The 24,179-nt window shown below is 43.2% G+C and overlaps 1 long non-coding RNA gene and 1 other non-coding gene across 2 annotated transcripts; one reads left to right on the top strand and one right to left on the bottom strand.

The window, feature by feature from the left end:
- Nucleotides 1-427: 427 nt before the first annotated feature.
- On the bottom strand, nucleotides 428-24,179 carry LOC130543434 (uncharacterized). The gene is made up of 4 exons (XR_008958785.1): nucleotides 22,277-24,179; nucleotides 20,661-20,812; nucleotides 19,470-19,579; nucleotides 428-5,234 (listed from the first exon to the last, which is right to left on the bottom strand). It is a non-coding gene; the product is annotated as an uncharacterized LOC130543434 (long non-coding RNA).
- Nucleotides 9,055-9,266, top strand: LOC113254842 (small nucleolar RNA U3). The gene has a single exon (XR_003315965.1). It is a non-coding gene; the product is annotated as a small nucleolar RNA U3 (small nucleolar RNA).

Consider the following 24,179-nt stretch of genomic DNA (forward strand, 5'->3'; position numbering starts at 1 on the left):
GACTAAGTAAAATTGCCATGTATATAAAATGTTTAGCACACCTTTTGGAGGCTGCATGCCAAGTATTTACTTCCTCACCCTTAAGTGGGAGGGTGACAATTACTTCCAAGTGGGGGAACATGATGAGGGTTTATGTAGAAAATAGCGAAGCAGAGACAGGAAGGAGGATATAAGTGACTAACAGGAAGAGTCACAGTTGAGTTATCAAGTGGGCTAAAATTACCTCGGTTCATAATCGGTAGTAAGGGGCCCCAGTACAGCTCAGTGACTCGGCCTGGGTTTTATATTCAGAAAACCTGGCTTCTTGTCCCAGCTCTGCTGCTTGCCAGTGAGCCGGCACAAGGCACTTCACTTCTCAGGCTCTTACAGGTAAAATGGCATTAATAATCTCTGGCTTATTGTGAAAATATACTGAGATATAGGACGGAAGTCACCTGGCTCCCAGCGAGACTCTTATACTCGTAGTAGCTGTCCTTAACCAGCGGAGAGCTGCTGAGCCAGTGTCTGAACAGGCAGGACCAATGAACTTGAACTTCATTTATCTATTAGCATTTCAGCCAGGATAGGCCAGATTATGCTGTGGTTAGAAGTAACCCTAAAATTTCAGTGACTTAAATATGAAGTTTCTTTCTTGCTTTCTTTCTTTTTAAGTAGACTCCACACCCAACATAAGGCTCAAACTCATGACCCTGAGATCAAGAGTCACACGCTCTACGGACTGAGCCTGCCAGGCACCCTGACGATTTTTCTTTTTTCTTTTTTCTTTTCTTTTCTTTTCTTTTCTTTTCTTTTCTTTTCTTTTCTTTTCTTTTCTTTTCCTTTCTTTAAGACTTTATTTATTTATTTGTCAGAGAGAGAAAATAAGAGCGAGAGCAAGAGAGAACACAAGCTGGGGGACTGGCAGGCAGAGAGAGAAGCAGACTCTCCACTGAGCCGGGAGCCCAATGCGGAACTCGATCCCAGGACCCTGGGATCATGACCTGAGCAGAAGGCAGACGCTTAATGACTGAGCCATCCAGGCATCCCTGAAGATTTTCTTTCTTTCTCTTTCTTTCTTTCTGTCTGCCTTCCTTCCTTCCTTTCTTTCTTTTTTAAAGATTTTATTTATTTATTTGACAGAGAGAGAGAGACAGCAAGAGAGGGAACACAAACAGGGGAAGTGGGAGAGGGAGAACCAGGCTTCCCACTGAGCAGGGAGCCCAACTCGGGACTCAATCCCAGGACCCTGGGATCATGACCTGAGCTGAAGGCAGACACTAAACGACTGAGCCACCCAGGCGTCCCTGAAGATTATTTCTTACTCACCCTATTTTCTAGCATGGTCAGGTGGGGGTTCTCCTCCACACCATTGTCATCTTCACTCCAGGCCCCAGGCTGACAAAGCAGCCACTAGCAGGAACATTACTGGTTGCCATGACAAGAAAAAGATAAGACAGGGAAGCATCCTGACTTTCAAAGTTTCCACTCACACTTCACTGGCCAAAGCAAGGCACATGGTGATACCTTCAAGTGGGTGGGAAAGTACAACCCACCATATGTCAGGAAGGAAAGGGAACAAGAATATTTGTGAACAGCCTTAATGACTACTGTAGTTAGGGAGCAAAGACTTCAGAACGATTTAATTATCTCTTTTCCCAGAGAAAGACTTGCCATGAATTAGCTTGTCGAGAATTGGCACGTTACCAAGGATATGTTTTTCTTTTCTTGATGAAAATAAATTATTAGCAAATAATCTTGCTGAGTTGTTGCACTTTTTGCAATATTTTTGGTTGCTATGCCCACTGCTGGGGTTAACTACATTAATTTCTGAAGTCTTCTTTATTGTAGTCAAGAAGATGGCCTTTTAGTCACCCATGGATCTCTTCGTCTCTCCCGTGTAGTAAAGGGGTAGCTTCTTTATGTTCTTTCTAATCACATTTGAAACCCCAAATTTCTGACAGCATCAAAAACATTGAACACTCTGTCAGAAACCATGGATTTGACATGACCTATGTTTGTATGTGTATTTCCCACTAAGAGTTGGTTCTCTTGAGACCCAGAAGTGTGAGAAACTCATGCTTCCCTCCCACTTGGTAACACGCAGGTGTTTCTCAGATCCTTCTTCTCTAGGAAGTCTTCCTAAAACACAGGAGGTGTCTGGGTTCTCTACTGCTGTATAACCAATGACCCCAATACTTAGTGGTGTAGAAGAACAATAAACATTCATATTTCCCACAATTTTTGTGAGTCATAAATTCTGATGCAGCAGAGCTGTAAGTTTGGAATCGAGTTCTGCTGGGAAGTTGGAGTTAAGATGTCAGCCAGGGCTTATTCCAAGGCTAAAGGTCTGCTTCCAAGACTGAGCCAAAGCTCCACTTGCAAGTGACTTCCAAGACTCACTCAGATGGCTGGAAAGCTGGTGTTGGCTGTTGACAGGAGGTCCCAATTCTTCCCTGTACATGGCCTCTCCACAAAGCTGTTTGGGGTCCCTTCCCCTCAGTAAGTGAGCCAAGAGAGGCAAAGACTGAAGCTGCAATATTTTTTTATGACTGAAACTCAAACTCACACACTGTCACTTCCACATACAGGGTAACATGGGAGGGCATTACACGGTGTGACTACAGGAGGCAAGGATTATCGGATGCTGTCTTGGAGGCTGGCTATCACAGGAAGTAACGCAAGAATTCTTTTAATTCACTTGACGTTTACTCCAAATATAAAAATAAAAATTACAAGATAAGTTCTATGAAGGCTAAGACTTTTTTCTGTTTGTTGTCCTTACCCCTTTGGACATGATCTAACATAAGAGGTTCTCAATAAATGTTGGTGTAATGAGTAGGTAAGACAAAAAATCAGGAAAACTTTTGCTTAAAGTCTCTCAGTAAAACATCATAAGTACTATATTTTTTTGGTTTCAAGGAAGGCAGACAAATGCTTGGGGTGTGTGATACACGACGCCTTATCACAATGTAGATACCAAATAAACACTGAGAAAATAAGACCTACCAACTCCAAGTTGGTCCAAACTCATCAACTTTTAGAAGCATGAGTTCATCAGGAAGGCAATGTAGCACTTCTAATAGACTTGAAGGTAAAATCAGGAGAAGTCAGATGAGAACCAGTCTTTTAACCCCCTGGGCCTCAGTCTCCCTACTTACAACAGCAGAAGTTTGGACCAAATGATATCAAAGGCACTTCCAGCATGAACATTCTGACATTACTTGACCTCAATTTAAATTTCACTATACATTTAAAGCTAGGCCTATAAGAAACTATTTCTGATCAACTTTATTGATCAGATAGTTCTTCCATATATGCGTGGTTTGAGGCTAAAATGTGTACATAGGTCTGGGTTTGCTTAAGGTTTGCAGGGTCAATTATTAAGTCTATTTGTATAAAAATTTCAGAAGCTTCCTGGGAAAGAATTTACTCTAATGGAAGTGAGAGTTTGGTCCAAAAACCAATCTCTTAAAAATTGGAAGGGAAAGGTGATTATAGAATCAGCCCCCTGTCTACCTAGCAAATTATCTAATTTTTTAGCATGTACTCACTCACAACCATGTACCCAAGACATGGGCCGAAATTAAAATAGATGCATTAAAATCTGCAGCAGGTTTTTCATGTATCACGTAAAGCTGAACACAGTACTCTAAGAGTGGTCGGCCCACAAAGGAAGAGAATGCAAACATTCCTTCATCTGGGGCTTTAGAAAGTTAGAATTTTATTTGGGGGGGGTGTGCATTTTGTCACCTTTTGATTCACAGTGCGTTGACAATAATGAAAACTTCACATAATGTTGTAGTCACCACATCTTCACCTGGACTTTGTATTAAACATCGCTTGGTAGAATCATCCCATTGTTGTGAGTCCAGGTGTCCTCGGATCCTGCTTTCTGCTACTTAGCCGTGGTGGGGCTTCAGTTAACATCCCCAAACCCCTCCTTCTCCTCCCTCCTGTTTGATCTCTTGCTGGATTGACCATAAGCCACAGGCGTCCACTGGCATAGTTCACTCAAGTCAGCCACCACAGAGAGCAGAGTGGACAGTGGAGAATGGATCTGGAGGAACAAGGGCAGAATATTCAGCACAAGTGGTCTTTTCTGGGTCATTAATGAAAATGTAGGAACGTCCAGGACCATGAATGGAAATCCTGTGCACAGCCACTAGAAATGTTTCATTTGATATTCATCTATTAATCTGAAACACACAGTCCGTATGGTGTAATATCACAAGGAATATTCTTTTTTTGGTGTATTTTTTTAATTTTAATTTTAATTTTAAGTAGGCTCCCCATCCAGCATGGGGCTTGAACTCATGAGCCCAAGATCGAGAGTCACATGCTCCACCCACTGAGCCGGCCAGGTGTCCGTGACAAGGAATATTCTTAACACACTAATACCTCCTCCTCCAAGTACTATTTTTTTCAAGTTTTATTAAGATATAGTTAATATCATACAATTCACCCATTTAGTGTATAAATCAATGGATTTTGATCTATTCACAGTTACGCAACCACCACAACAATTTTAGAACATTTTCATCTCCCCAAAAGAAACTGCATATTTGTTATCATTCACCCTTTATTCTTCCTCCAGCACCCCCAGCCCCTGGCAACCACTAATCTCCGTTCTGTCTCTACAGATCTGCCTATTCTGGACATTTCACAAAAATAGAAGTAGACAAAATGTGGTCTTTTGGCTCCTTTCACTAAGCACACTGGTCTCCAGGCTCGTCCATGCTGCAGTATATATCAGGGCTTCATTTCTTTTTATTGCCAAATGATAGCTGTGAATGTCCATGTGCAAGGTTTTGTGTGGACATACATTTTCATTTCTCTTGGGTATACGCCCGGAGGTAGAATTGCTCTACTCCTATGGATCATATGGTAACTCTGCGTTTCACCTTTTCAGGAACTGCCAGACTGCTTTCCAAAGTGGCTGCACCATTTTACATTTCTACAAGTGGTGTGCCGTGTTTCCATTTGTCCATATCCTTGCCAACGCCGGTTATTCATCATTTTCATGATAGCCATCCTCGTGTGTGTGTAGTATCTCCTTGTAGTTGGAGTTTGCATTTCTCTGATTGTTAAAGATGCCAAGCATCTCCATGTGCTTGTTTGTTGTTGGCGTATCTTCTTTAAAGATATGTCCATTTGGGGCACCTGGCTGGCTCAGTCAGAGGAGCGTGAGACTCTTGATCTCGAGGTCATGAGTTCAAGCCCCATGTTGGGTGTAGAGATTGTTTAAATAAATAAAGCTTTAAAAAAAGAAAGAAATGTCCATTCAGGTCTGCAGGCCATTTTTAAAAATTAGGTTATGTGATTTTTATTATTGAATTGTAAGTGTTCTTTACATATTTCAGATATATGTCTCTTACTGTATATATGGTTTGCAAAACTTCTCTCCCATGGTGTGGGTTGTCATTTCACTTCCTTGATGGTGTCCTTTGAAGCACAAAGTTTTTAATTTTGATGATATCCAATCTATCTTTTTTTTTTTCGTGTGCTTTTGGAGTTGTATTTTAGTGCTGTTTTGAAAGCTACTTTTTCTTAGCTTCCTGCTCAGTTTTAGAAAAATAGTTCTGATTTCCCTTTCCTGCTTTGAGTTACTTAGAATAGTAGAAGTTAATATTTACTAAGCACTTACTATGTGCCAGGTTTTTGGTAAGAGTTTGGACAGCTTAGGTAACCAGCCCAGGAACCCAGGGCTAGTAGGGATTAATCCAATCTGATTCTGGAGCCCACACTTCACTGTCCTAGTGAACGTATCTTCCTCATCTTGACATTTGTTTCATTTTCACAGGAGGAAAACAGTGTATCTGCTGTTGGTGTTGGACGAGTTACTCTGTCCATGTTCTTTGTTCCTTTCCCTTCCCTGAGGTGAGTACTCCGCCTCACCCTTCCTAGGACTGCCAGAATCTACAAAGTGTCCAACACACACACACACTTGTCCAAAAAGGCAAAACAACACCCTCGTTCACGACACAGAATAGCAAGGCCCTGATGCCACAACTGTTGCTGCCCCTACTCTTTTCTTTGGTTGTGATAGTGTCTAGGACCTGACGTCCAGGAGCAGCTCTGACACTCCTTGGAAGTGAATTCCACTCTGGGGTTGCCTTGGAACTCACACGGACAGCCCCGAAGTCTAAAACAGGCCAACTCTTAATACAATCAAGGTTCATCACGTGGAGCAATAAATGAGAGAAGCCAGTCAGAGGAGCCTCTCAGTTCTTCCTTTCATTTCACAATATTGCTGTTTAGACTTCCACTTTAGGCTTTCTAAATAAATGAGGTCAGAAGTATGTAACAGGAGGCCACAGGCTTCTTCCCCCACACCCTGCCCCCTTTCCCACTGTATCCGATTGCCTATGGAAGCCATTCGGATCTTCAGAACGTCTCTCAGACTCAGCCTTGCTCTCCTACTTCATCCTGCTTGCCACTGCACCTGTTCAGGTCCTTCTGCTTTCTTCGGTGAACTAACTGGACTCATTTCACAGTCTCTTCTTCAATCTAATTGAGTTGAAATAAATCAACCCTTCATGGTTGTCTTCCTCCGTGGCTTATGAGGTCTTTAAGGTCAGAGACCAAAAAGAATTAATTTCCCCAGAATTAAGCTTAGGGTCTGCCATCTAAAGGCATTTAATTAGCCTGGGTGGCTCAGTCGGTTAAGCGTCTGCCTTCAGCTCAGATCATGATCCCAGGGTCCTGGGATCGAGCCCCATGTTGAGCACTCTGCTCAGCAGGGAGCCTGCTTCTCCCTCTCCCTCTGTGGCTCCCCCTACTTGCACTCTCTCTCTCTAATAAATAAATAAATAAATAAAATCTTAAAAAAAGGAAAGGCCTTTAATTAGCATTTATAGAAGGAATACTCAGTGCTATAATATACCCAGCACCTATAGTAACAATTAAATGTCACATGAACCAGGTGTTTCAGGAACCCTTCCTGCCCTGCTATGAAGTGCATGGGCTTTGTTAACATTTGAGGGGGAGACCAAGCGAAAGTAGGCATGTCATCTCACCTAATTTGGTGTGTGTGTGTGGGGGGGTCATCTGCTGGCTGGTAAGCTCCTCTTTATCTTAGTTACGGAGGAGAGTCTGGACTGTGTCCCCGTTAGACTCATCTCTACCCAAGTCCACTAAGTGATCAGGAAATTTTCTGTGTTTCCTAAACACATTGACATGCAATGTCCTGAGCCTAAACACCCCCTGAACACTGACGAAGGAGTAACCAAAAAAGTTAAGCACTGCAAAATCATTCCTAGTAGGAGAAGTAAGAGTGATATCCTGTCTTAGTAACCAGCTCGCTATGACCTTGTGGGGAAAGCTGGAGATGAGCAGCTAGAACAAGGGCTCACACTGAGCCTTCAGGACCTGTACCATACGGATGCTGCATCTCCCCAGGCCTCTGTCACCCTCCTCACATCCTCTAAGTTGCCTAGGTAACACCCCCATCGCTTTGCCACAGAAAACTGCCCCATTCCTTACAAGAGGAAGTGCTCCCAAGTTGCTGCTGTCTCTTCTTAAGTGCAAAATTGATGCCTTGGGCTTCAGCTGGATGTTTAATGAAAGACCTCCTGTGCCCAGCCCGCTGCTAGCTTTCAAGTAGGAGAAACGTGGGCTGGTCCCGCAGCGGAGCACATGGGGTGCCTCGGATGCCTCTCGTTCTTAGGCAGCGAGGGCTGCGGGCAGAAGCAAGTTTCATCGTGAATTACCTAAGGACAGATGACTCTCCGTGGTCAGTATTACTCATCTTCCAAAGATAATGCTGGCCAGTAACACAGGAGCAAAGTATTTTTCAGCCACTAATATGTTTTCACCTGGCCCGCTGATGAAAACTTTTGGCATTATTGCAGTAAAGTAGTTTTTGTTTCCTTCCTAGATTTATTTCATCACAAAGGTCCCTTGTTAGTTGAGGATGTTTGTTTACTTCCTATGATAGAATTTGTTGATCCCCAAATCTCTCCCCAGATGGAGCGGGGGCGGGGAGGATCTCTCCTTATCCTGCCACAGCAGTAAATAAAAACTTAAAAGTTCGCCTGTAGAAGTAGCAAGATAATTGCAAAGGGAATGTTTATGGATTCAGGGCCTTGATCTATAAAGTGTCCTTAAGAAACTGACATCTTCAATTTCAAAGGAAATTGAGAGATTCCTAACCAACATGTGTCTTTTTGCCCAGGGGCTAGACTCTCAACTTGTCCCCCTCCATTTCCAGCTCACTATCTGCAAGATGAAAGGAACCAATCTAAGATTTCTAGAAGATTCTTGGAATTCAGCGTAATTCAATTACCATTAACATCTACTGAGTATCTGCTATGTGTAGTATTAGGTGGTAAAAATGCAATTTTGTACCACTCAGGTAGAGATTCCCATGGTTTCTATAACCTGCTTTGAGAAATTGTGCTAGAACAAAGGTTGACACAAACACTATTATTTCTTTTGCTTTGTCAACCTAGCAGCAAAGGAAGAAAACATTTTCCCAAAATGATTTATCCTAAAAACCCTGAGCCCTACAGGGGATTCTCATGGGATAGGTCACTGGGGTTTACGGAAAAGCATTCCAAATTCCTTCTATGCTTTCTTTCAGTAGTGACTTCACTTAACCTTGACAGTGACAAAGAAACTTCTTCAAGGAAAAATAACTTTAAAAGGAAAAAAAAAGGATTTGAACAATAATTCAATCTTAAACATTCTTCTAGCAGGAAATATGAGTATATTAGTGGTACCAGAAGAATGTGTTAAAAGAGGCTCAACTGGAAAAAGAAAGCATATTTTTTTCTTAAACTCTTTCAAATGACAGAAATTATTCATGGGAACCCAAAAGGGAGCAATCTCTGAGGGTAAAACACTGCTATTTCACTGGTGGGTCTTTAGAAATACCCTAACTTTCCATCCATCCCTGTTCTAAGAAATCAACTTCCATTGGAAAATTCCAGGCTTAGGCAAAAGAATCTATTTAACTTACATTATAATGCAAAACATTTTTTGCCAGAAAACTTCCATCACCTATCAGGGTAGCTGCTTCTTCTCTCTCTCTTTTTTAAATGATACATTACCAAATGATTCTAAATTCTCAGAAGCAAGACTGTACTTTCAGGCATCATTTCTATAGTTTGTTACTAGAGAAGTTTCTCTGAACATGGAGAGCACTGGAAACCATGAGAAGAGAGGCAGTGTTCTCTCCTGAGGGTGAAACTGGCTCTTAGTGTTGCTTCTGCCACTGCCATTTGTCACTGATGAACTTTCTCCTCTTCCTTTATGAGAGAGAAGAGGAGAGTGGCTCTGTGAGAGAGAGAGACCCCTGAGTGGCTAAGAAAGAAAGAAGGAAGGAAGGAAGGAAGGAAGGAAGGAAGGAAAGAGAGGGAGGGAGGGAGGAAGAAAGGAAAGAAGAAAAAAAAGAAAAGAGGAAAGGAAAGGAAAAGAAAGGAACGAAAAGGAAAAGGAAGGAAGAGAGAGAGAAGGGAGGGAGGGAAGGAATTCTCAGTTGCATTTGCCCTTCCACCCTGATTCTAATGTCAGATTCTAAATGAAATTTACACCAGTAAACATACAAACAGAGGCTTTAGAAGTAAGAATCATTCTAGATTATTTTCCCTTTTCCATTTACCGAAAATACAAGATTTGATTTTTTTGCTATTGCTTTGGTTTTACATCTCAGGACATGGTGTCACCTGCTATTTATTGATCAAAACATAAATCCGATTGACCTCCTTAATTCCCTTTCCCAGCTCCCCTATATCTGATTCACACACTTGTCCTGTCGGCTCTGCCACATTATCACCATCCAAGCTGTCTGCTGCTCTTGATGTCCGTTGCTGCTCTCCTGGTCCAAGCCACCAACATCTCACACAAGGAGTACCACTCTGGCTTCCTAAAATCTCTTCTCTTTCCACTCTTGCTCCCCTAAAATTCATTATTCACATAGTTATCAGGTTACTTCTCAAGAGCTTAAATCTAATCATGTTACTTGATGCGGTAAACAGAAGCAGAAGAAAAATTAAGTTTCCTTACTACCTACAGCCCATTGACAAGTCCTTGAAACAACAGGCAGAATGACATTCCTCTAGCAACTTAACTGCCTCGATGTTGATACTTTGCTAAGGGTAAAAGGCAATCTTAGCCTGACCCCAGGATCCTGTAAGTCTACTTTAACATACAAAAATTCCTTTAGAAACTTCCTTTACCTCTACCCCGCCAACCAAGATATATGTTGGCAATCATCCCCCAACCATATGGCCCACCGATATACACCTGAAGGGTCTCATGTCTCAGGTTTTATTAGACAGTAATAAATGACCTTTCCCCAACAATAGCTAGTCCCCTCAAGGTCCTGGAAACCTTGTTTCCAAAATTCCTTAGAGACTTACACTATCCCTAACCCCCTTCCAACTTGAAAGTATGTAATGGGCCACTCCTCATGACCCCAGTACTGGTCTTTCTGCCCACGGGTCCTGCCCCTGTGCTTTAATAAAACCATCTTTTTGCACCAAATACGTCTCAAGAATTCTTTCTTGGCCATCGGCTGCGAACCCTAACATCTTTCCTACGTCATTACTCTTACCCCCTTGACATCTTCTGTGCCTTCCATCACACTAAAATAAACTGAAACTTTCTGGCCCAGAAGGCCCTGCATGATTTGGCCTACTTCTTTGACCTTCTTGCATATTCCTCATCCCTTACTCACTGCTCCTAGTGTCTATCAAACAGTATTTCTCTAACCCAAACATTAAACTTTTTCTCATCTCAGCACCTACGCAATTGCTGTTTTCTCTTTCTGGAGCTCTCTTTAGATTCTTCTTATTGTCTTTTCTAACCCACGAGTGCTCCATGGACTAACCCCATAGGAATCACTTGGGACCTTAGAAGAAATGTGAACCCAGGCACAACCGCTCACCTACTAAATTATAATCTGCACTTATACAATACCACCACTTGATTCATATGCAAATTATAGTTTGAGAAGGCCCAGTTTATTTATTTACTTTTTTAAAGATTTTATTTATTTATTTGACAGAGAGAGACAGCCAGTGAGAGAGCGAACACAAGCAGGGGGAGTGGGAGAGGAAGAAGCAGTCTCCCAGCAGAGAAGCCTGATGTGGGGCTCAATCCCAGAACGCCGGGATCATGCCCTGAGCCGAAGGCAGACGGTTAATGACTGCGCCACCCAGGCGCCCCGAGAAGGTCTAGTTTAGATCTCAATGCAATTATTACCTTCTCTGAAAGGCATCACTGACCCTCAATCCAAATTAGCTTCCCAAATCACTCTTTATTACACCATGTATTTGTTTTTTTCTGATGGCAGTTAACTTTATTTTTTTAAAGATTCATTTATTTATTTTAGAGAGAGAGTGGGGGGAGGGAGGGGCAGAGAGAGAGAAAGAGAGAATCCCAAGCAGACTCCCCACTGAGCACAGAGCCCAACGTGGGGCTCGATCCCATGACCCCGAGATCATGACCTGAGCTAAACCAAGAGTCAGATGCTTAGCTGACTGAGCCACCCAGGTGCCCTGGCAGTTACCTTTAGATGAAAATATTTATTAACTAATATCTTTATTGGTTTTTCCCCACCAGAGTGTAAGCTCTGTGAAAGCAGGGGCCATATTTATGTTGTCCACTACTGTCTTCCCACCTATCCTATCTCATCAATACATATTTGATAGATAAATGGATATTCAAATACAACTTTAATCTTAATGATCAAAGAGATGGTGAAACAGAAGGGAGGGAAGGAAGGGGGACGGAAGGATGGAGGGAGGAAAGGAGGGGTGGGAAGGAGGAGAGAAGGAGGTAGGGAAAGAGGGAGGAAAGAGGGAAGGAGAGAAAGATGGCTGGCCTTGGAAGATGACAGGGTAATAAATGAAATGGATTATAAAGGACTGCAGAGGTAAATAAGAGAAGATCACGGCGGGCTCCCCAGTGTGGTGTCAATTACGCTATTATTATCATTTCTCATCTTCTAGAGCTTGTAGAACACTGAAGATGGAAGCTTTATACTTCCTACTGTACTGCCAGGAATATATCGCCAATTAGGAGCTATTAAGAAGGAAAAAGTAAGTTAACAACATGTGTGTTGTGCAAAACCTCAGTCCTGCATTTCTCCTTTATTCTCACATGACTACCATGCTCATGACGTCTCTGATACCAGATGTGCAGAGTTTGGGGTTTTCCATATCAAGCAATTCTGTGACACCAGCTGGGTATCCTACAAATTAACTCAATTCAGACATCCACCTGCAGAAGACATCAGATCAGGTGAAGGGCTCAGTCCCATGAGACTGCCCCCATTTCAAATGACGATTTAAGTAGTAGGTCACCACGTTACCCATAACTTCTGTTTGACATGGCTACAATCAGAGGTTCCCGTGACTTCCACCCCCGTAGATTTGATTATTTGCTAGAACAGCTTACAGAACTCACAGAAATATATACATTTACCAGTCTATTAAAAGATGTGATAGAGGATACACATGAACAGCCAGATGAAGATATACATAGGATAAAGTCGGGAAGAGTTCCCAGGGCTTCACCCTCCCAATAGGTAAAGGTGTTCACCAACATAGAAGGTTCCCAAAGCCCATACTATTGAGACTTTATGGAGACTTCCTCATGGTCAATTGTTAACTCCATTTCTACTGAGAGTCAGATTGGGTAATTAGACATCAGAAGTTTGTGCCTTGCAAATAGTAGGCAATCAATACCTATGTACTGAATGAATTAAGAAAAGAATGGTTCCCTTTCCTCATCTCTTTCAGGATGGGTAACTCTATAAACAAATGTTAACACTCTCCTGGCCACAGATGGAGACTGTGTGGTGAGAATAATGGCGAGCACAGGTGGAAGGGAGTGTGTTACAGCTCCTCCAGCAAACCGTCCTTCCCCTTGGTGAGCAAGGGCCATGAAGCCCTGCTCTAAGAGTGCAAGCGCTGGGTCTGCCTCGCTGGCTCAGTCAGTAGAGCGTGTGCCTCTTCATCTTGGGGTTCTAAGTTCGGGCCCCACGTTGAGTGTAGAGGCTACTTAAAACCAGTATTTAAAAAAAAAAAAAAAAAAAAGGAAAGCAAGAGATATACAGTCCCACCACGCTGCTTTAATGCTCTGCGATTGCCTTCTGAGGGTTGTGTTTTTTTAAAGATTTTATTTATTTATGTGACAGAGAGACAGCCAGCGAGAGACGGAACACAGCAGGGGAGTGGGAGAGGAAGAAGCAGGCTCCCAGCGGAGGAGCCCGATGTGGGACTTGATCCCGGAACGCCAGGATCACGCCCTGAGCCGAAGGCAGACGCTTAACGACTGCGCTACCCAGGCGCCCCACCTTCTGAGGTTTTTAATAATTGTGTCTTTGAGCTTGGATTTTACACACTGATGGGACCAGGAGCACGTGTGTGAATAGAGGAAACAGGTACAACATGAGTGTCTACGCTTCCTTGCTGATCCGTTTGCATGTCACAGTCTTGATGACCCATGAGCGCAGAATTACCATGGATCCCCAGGGTGCCTGGGAGATCAGTACTACCCAAGCAAGGACAAGGTGACTGAGCTGGTGGGCATTCAGAGCCCTGAGGGCACTTGCTCTCCAGTTGAACCAGAACTTGATTTGAATGCAGAAAGAAAGTAATGGTGCTCTAAATGTAAATAATGTCAGTTATTTAGCAAATGACTGAAGAGCCCTATCATAGCCTTTCTTATTCATGTTATTTCCCTGAATTAGCCAACCACATATGCAAAATATGATAACATAGAAAGAAAGGGAAAAATGAAAACCCAAAGTTCCTCCTCTTTTCTTTTCTTACTCACCAGTAACCAAAGGTAGAGTGTTGATAGTGTGTGTGTCATCTGGTGAAATCAAAACAGTTGAGTTCGTATTGTCTGGCACTTCCACTGTTCTGGTTAGCACCATACCTGCATGTGTGTCTGCGCCACGAAATACAGATTGTGTGATTTCACTATTTGGCATATAAGTTTAATAATATTCTTATATTGGTATTTAGAATGTCCAGTGAAGGGGGTGGGCAAAATGGGTGAAGGGAAGTGGGAGACACAGGCTTCCAGTTATGAATGAAGAAGTCACGGGGATGAAAGGCACAGCACAGGGAATAGAGTCACTGGTACTGGAATAGCGTTGTCTGGGGACAGATGGGAGCTACACTTAAGGTGAGCACAACATAACGTACAGACTTGTCAAATCACTCTGTTGGACACTTGAAAGTAATGTAATATGTATGTCAACTATACACCAATTGAAAAAAGAAAGCAAAAAGGACATTGCATAATATAAAGATGAACGGTAAATTTTATGATAAAAATCTAAAATTTTAATTTTTACTTAGGATGACATTAAGTAGCAAATAAAAAACACCATCACAAGTCAAGAGAAAGAATGAGGCAGAAAGGAGAAAACTTCCTATTTCAAAAATGACTGCTTTTACTCTAACCTCTAACTTGCTTCTAGCTACGGTTGGCAAGCTATCTCTCAACCGGCTTTTCTTAAAGGAGATGAGCCTTCTTCTCTACCCCCTAAAGCCACCACGGACTATTTTGAATATACACAGTTGAGTATTATCTCCACCTGCTGTGATTTCCCTTTGATGCGAAGATGTACTCATTAACCAAACCTTCTCTGGATGGACTAGCAGCTCAACGCTTGAAAGGCAATTGTTTTCTCTTCCCTACAGACTAAACCAAGGCTTGTCCAGACCAGAACCACCTGGCAACCACTGGTTGGACACGCAGATTTAAAGTTTAACTTTACACAAACAGTGCAGTGCCGTCCAGGGCAAGGTCCACAGAGACAGGCCCTGACACCCTTGCCTTTTAGCGTCTTGATGGCTCTGGATCATGGAGACCTTTAGGTTTTGGCCTCCACAGGGAGATTTCAAAGAGATAATGCTTCTTGTCCCTGAAAGACCTCATGGTCTCTAGCCAGTTGGGTAACCAAAACCATTTACCCTACAGAGCTCCTCAAGCACAAAGTGCCGGAGAGGGAAATATGCGAGGCAGAGGGTGCGTTTCTCAACTGCACCTGAAAGGGTGCATGATGGCTGGTGGAAAGCCTGGCATGGGAAGTCAGCCCTGGGACCTGGGGCGAGCCACCCTCCATCATCTAGGCCTTTCTCCCCTCATTTCTAAGGTGGGAGCGATGATACTTACACCGCCTGCCTCCTGAGGTTGTTGTGAAAAGTAAAATGGGATACTTTTATGGGAAAGTGCTTTTTTTTTTAATGGTAGAAGCGTGTCCACAGTCCTAAAGCTGTTAAAGATGAAGGGTGTGGAAAACATTTCAAATGAATGTTTTCAGTGACTTAAATGATTACAAGGCACCCACCATTGGTCAGGTTCCATTTTAGGTGATAGATACAGCAGTGAACAAAAATGGGCAAATATCTCTCTGTATTTCAAATTTGTTGTTTGTTCAGCAGGGATAATAGCTGAGAAAAAACTCCACTGAGTGGAGTGGCAACTTATCACAGGATCACTTGGCAGATTGCTCCGGTCATGACAGCTGACCAATCATACTGTTATGTGTCCACATCCTCTTGCAATGGGCCGTGCTGTCCCTGACTGGTTCATCAGGAACCCAGGCCCTGAGGGGCCTCGAAGCTTCCATTCCTGACCTTAGTCCAACATTTGTGCTGGACTAGAGACCATAAAAGAATGAGATTTCCCTGAAGAGAGAGGTCCTGTACCAGCAGCACTGGGGCCTGGGCAGGCGGGGAAGGCAATGGCACACCCCTTGGGCTCAGTCAGATGACTGCAGCTCTTCAATGACCCCAGCGGACCCGGCTGACCCACAGAATTGTGAGAAGTCATACCCTGCATTTTTAAGTGGAGGCCAGAGAAGGCCTCTCTGAGAAGGCAACAGGTAAACAAGAGTAGAAGCAGGAGGATGTTATACATGGATGTTTGTGTCTTCCCCCAAACTCCTGTGGTGAAGCCCTATCCCCCACTGTGGCTGTGTTTGCAGATGGGGCCTCGAAGGAAGTTGCTGAGGCTAACTGAGGTTGTGCGCATGCACCAAGGAAAGGCTATGTGAGGACACAGCAAGAAGGCGGTTGTCTGCAGGCCAGGAAGAGAGTTCTCAGTAGAAACCAAATTGGCTAGAACTTTGATCTTGCACTCACATCCTCCAGAGCTGTGAGAAAATACATCTCTGTTGTTTAAGTCACCCAGTCTATGGTATTTTGTTACGGCAGTCCAAGCTGACTAAGACAGAAGCCACGCAGATATCTGGGAGAGAACATTCCAGCAGAAGCAACAGCTGGCGTAAAGGTGCTGAAACGCAGGCAAACTGAACACCGTAATGCTGGAGCATAGGAAATAGGGCCCGAATTGGAGGTCCCCGGGGTCAGAGAAGAAGGGGTATGCACATCAGTAGGCCCCTGAAAGGCTTTGTCTTTTACTTGAAGTTAAAAGGAAAGTCTGCAGAGGTTGGAGGGATGGAGTGATATGTTTTCAAAGGACATGCATTTCTGTAATATTTGACTTTTATGTAACAATGAACATGTGTTACTTTTGTAATCAGAAAAAAAGACACCAGACCACTTAGAAGACTCCATGAGAATGAGCTAACGAGTACAAGCTGTGTCCTTGAATGCCAACATGTGGGTACAGAGGAAAGCAGCGAGAGGCAGAGAGAGAGAAAAGGGGGAGGGATGATTACAGCTGATGAGAAGTGCCAGTCTCATCAGGCCACTGGCCTTGGATTTTTTGAGGACTTGTCCTGTTCTCTGACTGTTCTCCCACTGGGAACTGCCCCCTCTGGAATGGTGCTGAACAAAAGAGGGGGGCAGGGCGCAGAGGGTGGGGCAAGAACAGAGAATAAAGCAAGGAGTAAATTCTTCCTCGAGAGGGATCCAGTACATCTGATCTACCCCAGGACTTAGCACATTGCCCCACTTCTATAGGGTAAGAGCTAGATGATCTCTTAAAGAAATGAATGAACAGACCTGAGCAGTTTTCCTGCACCTCACTCTCCCATTCCTACCTCCTCTTCTTTGTTAGTACAACTGAATTCTAAAGAGGATCTTTCAATCAGAGTGGGTGTAGTGGAGGGTGGATTGTTGACATAATAAAATGAAGGCTTAAGCCCTGCATATACCTCATGATCTATGTCTAGTTTAAAAAAATGTAACAAATTGAGCTGAACCTTCAAGTAAGGTTGAGATCTCACAGGGATAACACTTTACATCTCATCATCATTTTATCTAAGTGTGGACTGGGACTGGCAGAGTTAAAAATGCAATGGAAAGACTGTATGAGTTGCGTTATCTTGCAAGACCTCCATTCACTTTTTTTCCTTCTTTGGCTGGCAGAGGGATAGATGAATAGACAAAGATGCCCGATGCCCTGGACAGAGAGTACTTTTTAAATGAGCACCCTGTTTAAAGTGCAAATGTGCTTTGCTATAAGCAACAGATGCGTTTGCTAAACATTACTTATAACCCACTTCTTTTTCTGAGCTCCAGAGGAGTTAACTCTGCTGAACAGAAGGAAAGATTCTTTGTGTTTTGTGAATGATCACCCCTTAGTCATTTGTTCTGTAATTTGGCATTTCATGGGTCAGGTATTTTATAAAATTTTCGAAGGAAGCAGTGACCAATTATTTCTGATTATGGAGATAATTTTTTATCTTCTTGAATAGATTAGAAAAATTTGAACATGTTCAGTCCCAACGATCAGTCTTAGTGCAAGTTTCAAGTTAATGAAAAAGAAATACAAAATACTGATCAGCCCAGTGAAGAATGGGTACCAGAATATGCCATCCTAAAATATGCCACTTTGGCGTAAGGAATATTTTGAGCTGAAGGCAATTGAGAAGAAGCAGATTTAAAAAAAGCTCTCGGCCCACGCCTATTTGCCTAAAAGTAGGATGTAAAGGTACCCTGTCTCTTTTCTCTACCAGGAAGGACAGAAGTTAATCACTGGAGACAACTCTAGATCCTTATCAGCTCAGAGATAGCACCAGAGAAATCTACAAAACAATCTTCACTAGCTAAAATTACCCCTTACCTACCATTAATTTCCTTGTACATTTGTCTTTCCACAATTTGCCACCCCTAGAAGCTCAAAGTCCTTTTGTTTCTTTGACACTTCACTAAAAATGTATTGTTCTGTTGTTAAAATGCTATACAATCAACAAAACAAAAAGACAACATACTGTTTGGGAGATGACATTTGCAAATGACATATCTGATAAAGGGGTTAATAAACAAAATATATAAAGAACTTAAACAACTCACAGCAAAGAAATCCAAATAATATAATTAAAAAATGGGAAGAAGACACGAGCAGACATTTCTCCAAAGAAGACACACAGATGGCCAACACACACATGAAAAGATGCTCTATATCACTCATCATTAGGGAAATACGAATCAAAACCACAATGAGATAACACCTCACACCTGCCAGAATGGCTAAAATAAAAAACTGAAGAAATGATAAGTATTGGAGAGGATGTGGGGGGAAAAGGAATCCTCAAGCACTGTTGGTGGGAATACAAACTGCTGCAGCCACTATGAAAATAGTATGGCGGTTTCTCAAAAAATTAACAAGAGTTACCGTGTGATCCAGTAATTCCACTACTGGGTATTTACCCAAAGAATATGAAAACACTATTTTGAAAAGATATATGCACCCCTATTTTTATTGCAGCATTATTTATAATAGCCAAATTATGAAAGCAACTCATGTGTCCATCAGTAGATGAATGGATAAAGATGTGATACATACATACACAATGGAATATTACTCAGCCATAAAAAAGAATGAAATCTTGCCATTTGCAACGACATGGATGGACCTAGAGGTTATAATGCTAAGTGAAACAAGTCAGTCAGAGAAAGATAAATACCATGTGATTTCAGCCATATGTGGAATTTAGGAAACTAAACAAATGAACAAAAGAGACAAACAAAGGGGTGGCTGGCTTAGTCTGTAGAGCATGCGACTCTTGATCTGGGGATCATGAGTTCAAACCCCACACTGGGTGTATAGCTTACTTAAAAAAAAGAGAGAGAGAAAAGAGATGGGGCGCTTGGGTGGCTCATTCGGTTGAGCATCTGACTCTTAGTTTCAGCTCAGGTCATGATCTCAGGGTTGTGGGATTAAGCCCTGAGTTGGGCTCCCCACTCAGCAGGGAGTGTGCTTGAGATTCTCTCCTTCTCCCTCCGCCCCCCTCCCCGCTCACGTGGTCTCTCTCCCTCTCTCAAATAAATAAATAAATCTTTAAAAAAAGAGAGAGACAAATCAACAACAACAACAACAAAACCAGACTAAAATATAGAGAACAAACTGGTGGTTAGCAGATGGGAGGTGGGTAAGGGGGGGATGGGTGAAATACATGAAGGGGGTTAAGAGTACACCTATCACGATGAGCCCTGAGTAACATATGGAATTGTTGAATCACTATTGTGCACCTGAAACACTGTATGTTAATTACACAGGAATTTTTAAAAGATGCAATGCCAACCCAATTCTATCTATCCCTTTGAGTTACTCACCTCTGGGTGCTCCTGTGTATACGTCCTATGCGCTTGTTAACAGACATCTGTTTGATTTCCTCTTGTTAATGTCTTTTGTCAGTCTAACTTTCAGGGCCAGCTCAATGAACCTAAGATGGGTAGAGGGAAAACAATGTTTTGTCCTCCCCTATATCAGCAACCAATTCCTTATCCTTTATGCAATTAAAATAGTTAACATTCCTGATTGAGGACCCAATAAATTAGCCCAAGACACAATTCCTTGCAGCTATTCTTCAGAAATCTGTCTTCAGGCCTTTGGCCAGATGGCTCATTGGGTCTGACCCAAGTTTAGAGAACTACTTAGAAACATTCATAACCAACCAAAGAGGGTTCCTAATAATACACAGTCTGGTTACTCTGATTTGCTGAGCAAAATAAACAAGTTAATGAATGTATGAAAAGCTGCTTGTGAGACATTAAGTCCTCAATGACTTGCCTTTGCTGACTTTTGAAAGGAAAGAAAGCCACAATCCGTTCCTATCTGGGCAGTGTCCATTTTCTCAGCTCTAGCATAATAACACATTTGAACAGCTTTATTTTCCAGATTTTTTTTTTTTTCTTGCTTATGGACATATCCTCCAAATATTTTAGAACCTTCATTAATGAAAACCATTTAAATGTATTAAGCACTCAACATGCTAGATACCATCCTAAGTGCTTCATATGTGTTAACTCAGTGAATCCATACAATGCCATGAGCTGAATACTACCATTAACCCCATTTCACAGATGAGGAAGCAAAAGCACACCCATGTGACGTAACTTGCCTCCAAGGCAGTTCAGACTAGCTGGAGCTCTCCCCACTGCACTCTGCAGCTTCTCAGTCCCACGGACAAAGAGCAAGTGGTTGAACTATTGGCAGAAGGCTCTATTTATAAACAGGGAATTAAGCCTGAGGCCAAGAATTAACTTAATTTCCTACAATTAGGAGAGTGACTAAGTTCCAGCACCTAAGGATTCAGCAGGAGTCGTTAACGGACTACCTCTTGCAATCTTCCCCAAAGCAACCGCACCAGTCCTGATGCACCGTCACTGAGCACACGCGGTATTTCCCATGTCTTTAGCTCTGGCTGCTGGAAGAACTGAGGCCATACTTAGAATGTGTCATTGGGCTAATTTTATTCTGTAAATAATAGAATAACTGTTTACAATATTTTAAAACATCCCCACCTTTTTCCAGGCCTCCTCTGAGCTCCTTCTGATTGCGCCATCTGCATACTTTCTTGGTCACCGCTGACTCTAATTTTAGTCCTGGTGAATGAGAAGATTCTTCTGCTTCTATTGTCTGAATAGCTGTTTTATCTTTTAAGAGCTCTCCTCACCTTTACAAGGGGCCAAACATACAGAACACACATGTGGTTTTCAAATGACAATTCCTGTTTTGGTTAAAATTTACTCCCGGCAACCTGAGCCCACTTTAGGTAAGATATTAGAATAAACTACTATGGATAAGGAACAATTAGAAAGGATAAGAAAGGCCAAGGGAAAACAACAACAGCAACAGTCTGGAGGCTTTGAAATGTAAATCTAAAGGGGGGTGGGTTACAGGGGTACCAGCAGGGGTGGGAATGTTAGCTTCCTCAACTTTACACATTCTTTCTTTCTTCTAAGCAATTTCTTCCAGTAAAACTGGTTCTTTCTCCCCAGGGACCACAAATATCTGATTCTTGTCCTAGCCCAGATGGTGGAGTACAGTGACCGTCAACAGAAGAAAGAGATCCAGTAAAAATAAAGGTCAGGAGATGCAGGCGCAGGGTGCCGCCTGGGTTGGTAACAGCTTGAGAATCTGTCTGAAATGCCATGCTGGAAGGAAAAGTCACATCTGTCTGGAGGGCCCAGCAAATGTTACAGTGTTTTCCTGCACCCACCTTTCTGGACCTGTTGCATGCCACTCTTCACATTTACTCTGCATCACATAGTTAAGACAGAGCTGTCTCATTTCTGAGTAAAAGACCATGAGTAAAGACGGTCATGCCTTGAACATTCAGTGAGGGGAAATAATTACATTACCTTGGGTGGACTGCCCTTTCATGACTGTCAGCCGAACAGAGGAAACAAGTCGTAACGCTAAGGACAGATGCTGAGACACATCAAGACCCTCTATTACTAAAGAATGAAGGAAAACCTTAGCTTGGGGCAGATTTACATAACCAGATGTCAACGCAGCTTTCACAACCTCTTTCGAATTGCTGACGGGAGCACCAGACATGTGCTGTGTCGTTTGGTGAGAGAGCAGAGCTCTGTTTGTGGGCACGCTTGAGTTTGAGGCTGGTGTCTGCTGCTTACAATGTGGAACCAGTTAGCCTGTCCGAGTCCATTTGTTTATCTCTTCAGTGGGGATGATGCCTTTCTCTGAGTGTCTGGTGAGGGTGGAATGAGATAAGGTATGCACATTACCTAACAGTGCCCCAGTCTCCTGCTGGCTAGGTGACCCAGGGCAGGTTGTCTGACCTCCCAGTTTCCTCATCTGTCAAATGGGGATATCCAGACCTGCCAGGTTTGCTGTGACAAGTAAGTCAAAGTCAAGTGCCCGGCTAGTATACAGTCCGAGCTATTATTGCTACTTATATGGCCCAATCCACACTCAAAGCTCTTCTTCCACCTTCAGAAATGGACACCCGAAACACCTAATCTCCTGCATAACAGCGGTTACTTAGAACTGTTAAGTGGAAGCTGTAATCTTGAGTATGCATCAGCTACTTCTCAGGCAGGAATGAAAATACTGATGTGGACTCAATTTTCTGCCTAGTGTGATGAGAAATTAATAGCAAACTGTGTTTGCTCACCGTTTATCTCCAGGGAGCTCTGGGCACAGTGCTGACAGAATCTTCACAACATCCTGGCGAAGAGGAGATGATGACTGATTTAATCACCATCTTCAAGACGATGAAGGATGAAGGATTGTCATCTGGCTGGTGACCAGCTGTTTCCACCACAACCCAAGCCAGATAAAGAGCCGGCAGGCCTAAGTCATAGGAAAGATTTGGGTTAAACCCCTGGAGATACATCTTGAAGAGGTTTCCATCTAGGCAGTGCTTCGTTTCAAAGTACTGATTTATGTGGCTACTATTGAATTATAGTTTCCCAGTGGCAAATTGAAAACATAGATTTCTTTACAGTATATACACAGCTTGGCTTAACACCTGGGTGAGTCCTTTGGGCGGGTCTTCCCCTGAAACGACTCCAGCCAATTTCCATGCCAGGCTATTTGGCAGTTTCCCAGGGACATTCTGGAAAGGCTCAAATGAGCAGGTTATCCCATGGTTGAGTGAGCTTTAAGCAGCTAACCCAGACCCAGCCTGAAGGTGAAACAATGCAATGGGGTAGTTTAGCTATCTGGGTTTGTGGTAGGGTGTCTGTCACCTGAGCACAGGCGCATATGTCGTTAGAGTGGTTATAGGACCTACAAAAACCTCAGACTCCTGAGAGAATATGTAGTCCCACCACCTCTTCAATCAGTCAACAAAAGCAATATGACTATCACATCGCCTTCCTATGGTTGCCACGGTGATATGAACGGAATGGTTGACGGCAGAAGCAAAAGGGAGGCATGGAAGTTACCGTAAGCTCAAGCACCAGCAAAACCCCAACTCCTCCCCAGTGAGAGCCCAGCGAGAGGCTGATGGGAGAGGCAGATCCCAATGGTGGTAGAAACACTAGTCACCAGCACCGTCTGTTTCCCAGCTCCTGATGATGACTGGCTTGTTAGTGATAGGTGTTCTCTTTAGGACAATGCTTCTCAAGTTTTACCATCCCTATAAATTACCTGGGTATCGTTTTGTTAAAATAGACATTTTTATTTCATCGGTCTGGGTAACTATCTGAGACTCTGCATTTCTGAGAAGCTCCCTGCACAGCAGTTTGAGCAGCAAAGTCTTCAGGACTTGCATGTATGAGAACCCCCTAATGAACGGGGGCTTCAACAAGACAAGAGTTTACTCCTTTATGTAACCCAGCTCTTGAAGTTGCCCGGGGCCTAGTCTTCTGCTCTAGTGCTGGGCCATACCTGGTGTGTTGCTCTGGGTCTGCAGTCCACACGGTACCCACTTCTAAAACCTGCAATTTAACCGGCAGCAATGGGGAAGGGGATGGCATGCCCTTCCCTTTAAGGGCCCAATCCAGAAATTGCACATTTCCCTTCCATTCCCATTCTTTGGGCTAGAATTTAGTCGCACGGCCACATCTAGACCCAAGTAAGTCAGGACATATTTTAGTTTATGCATATTTTATGCTGTGTTCCCAGGTGTGCATTGAAAAGTCCATACCAAGGAAGGAGAGAAAGCATAGTAGGGGACGCTGGCAGTCTCTGTCACAGTTGGGGATGAAAATAATAGCGACACTGGAATGTTACTGAGTACTTACTCTCTGGCAGGCACGGCACCTTAGATGAATCACCTCGTTCAACCGTCACAAAAAAACCCCATTGGTAGGTACTATTGCTATTCCCACTTACAGATAAAGAAACTGAGGCTTAGGGAGGTTAAGTAGCTTGCTACCGCCAGAATTCAAATCCAGGCACTGGGGCGCCTGGGTGGCACAGCGTTTAGGCACCTGCCTTCGGCTCAGGGCATGATCCTGGCGTTCCGGGATCGAGCCCCACATCAGGCTCCTCCGCTATGAGCCTGCTTCTTCCTCTCCCACTCCTCCTGCTTGTGTTCCCTCTCTCGCTGGCTGTCTCTATCTCTGTCA

The sequence above is a fragment of the Ursus arctos genome, unplaced genomic scaffold (genome assembly GCF_023065955.2).
Source record: "Ursus arctos isolate Adak ecotype North America unplaced genomic scaffold, UrsArc2.0 scaffold_12, whole genome shotgun sequence".
Lineage (NCBI taxonomy): Eukaryota > Metazoa > Chordata > Mammalia > Carnivora > Ursidae > Ursus > Ursus arctos.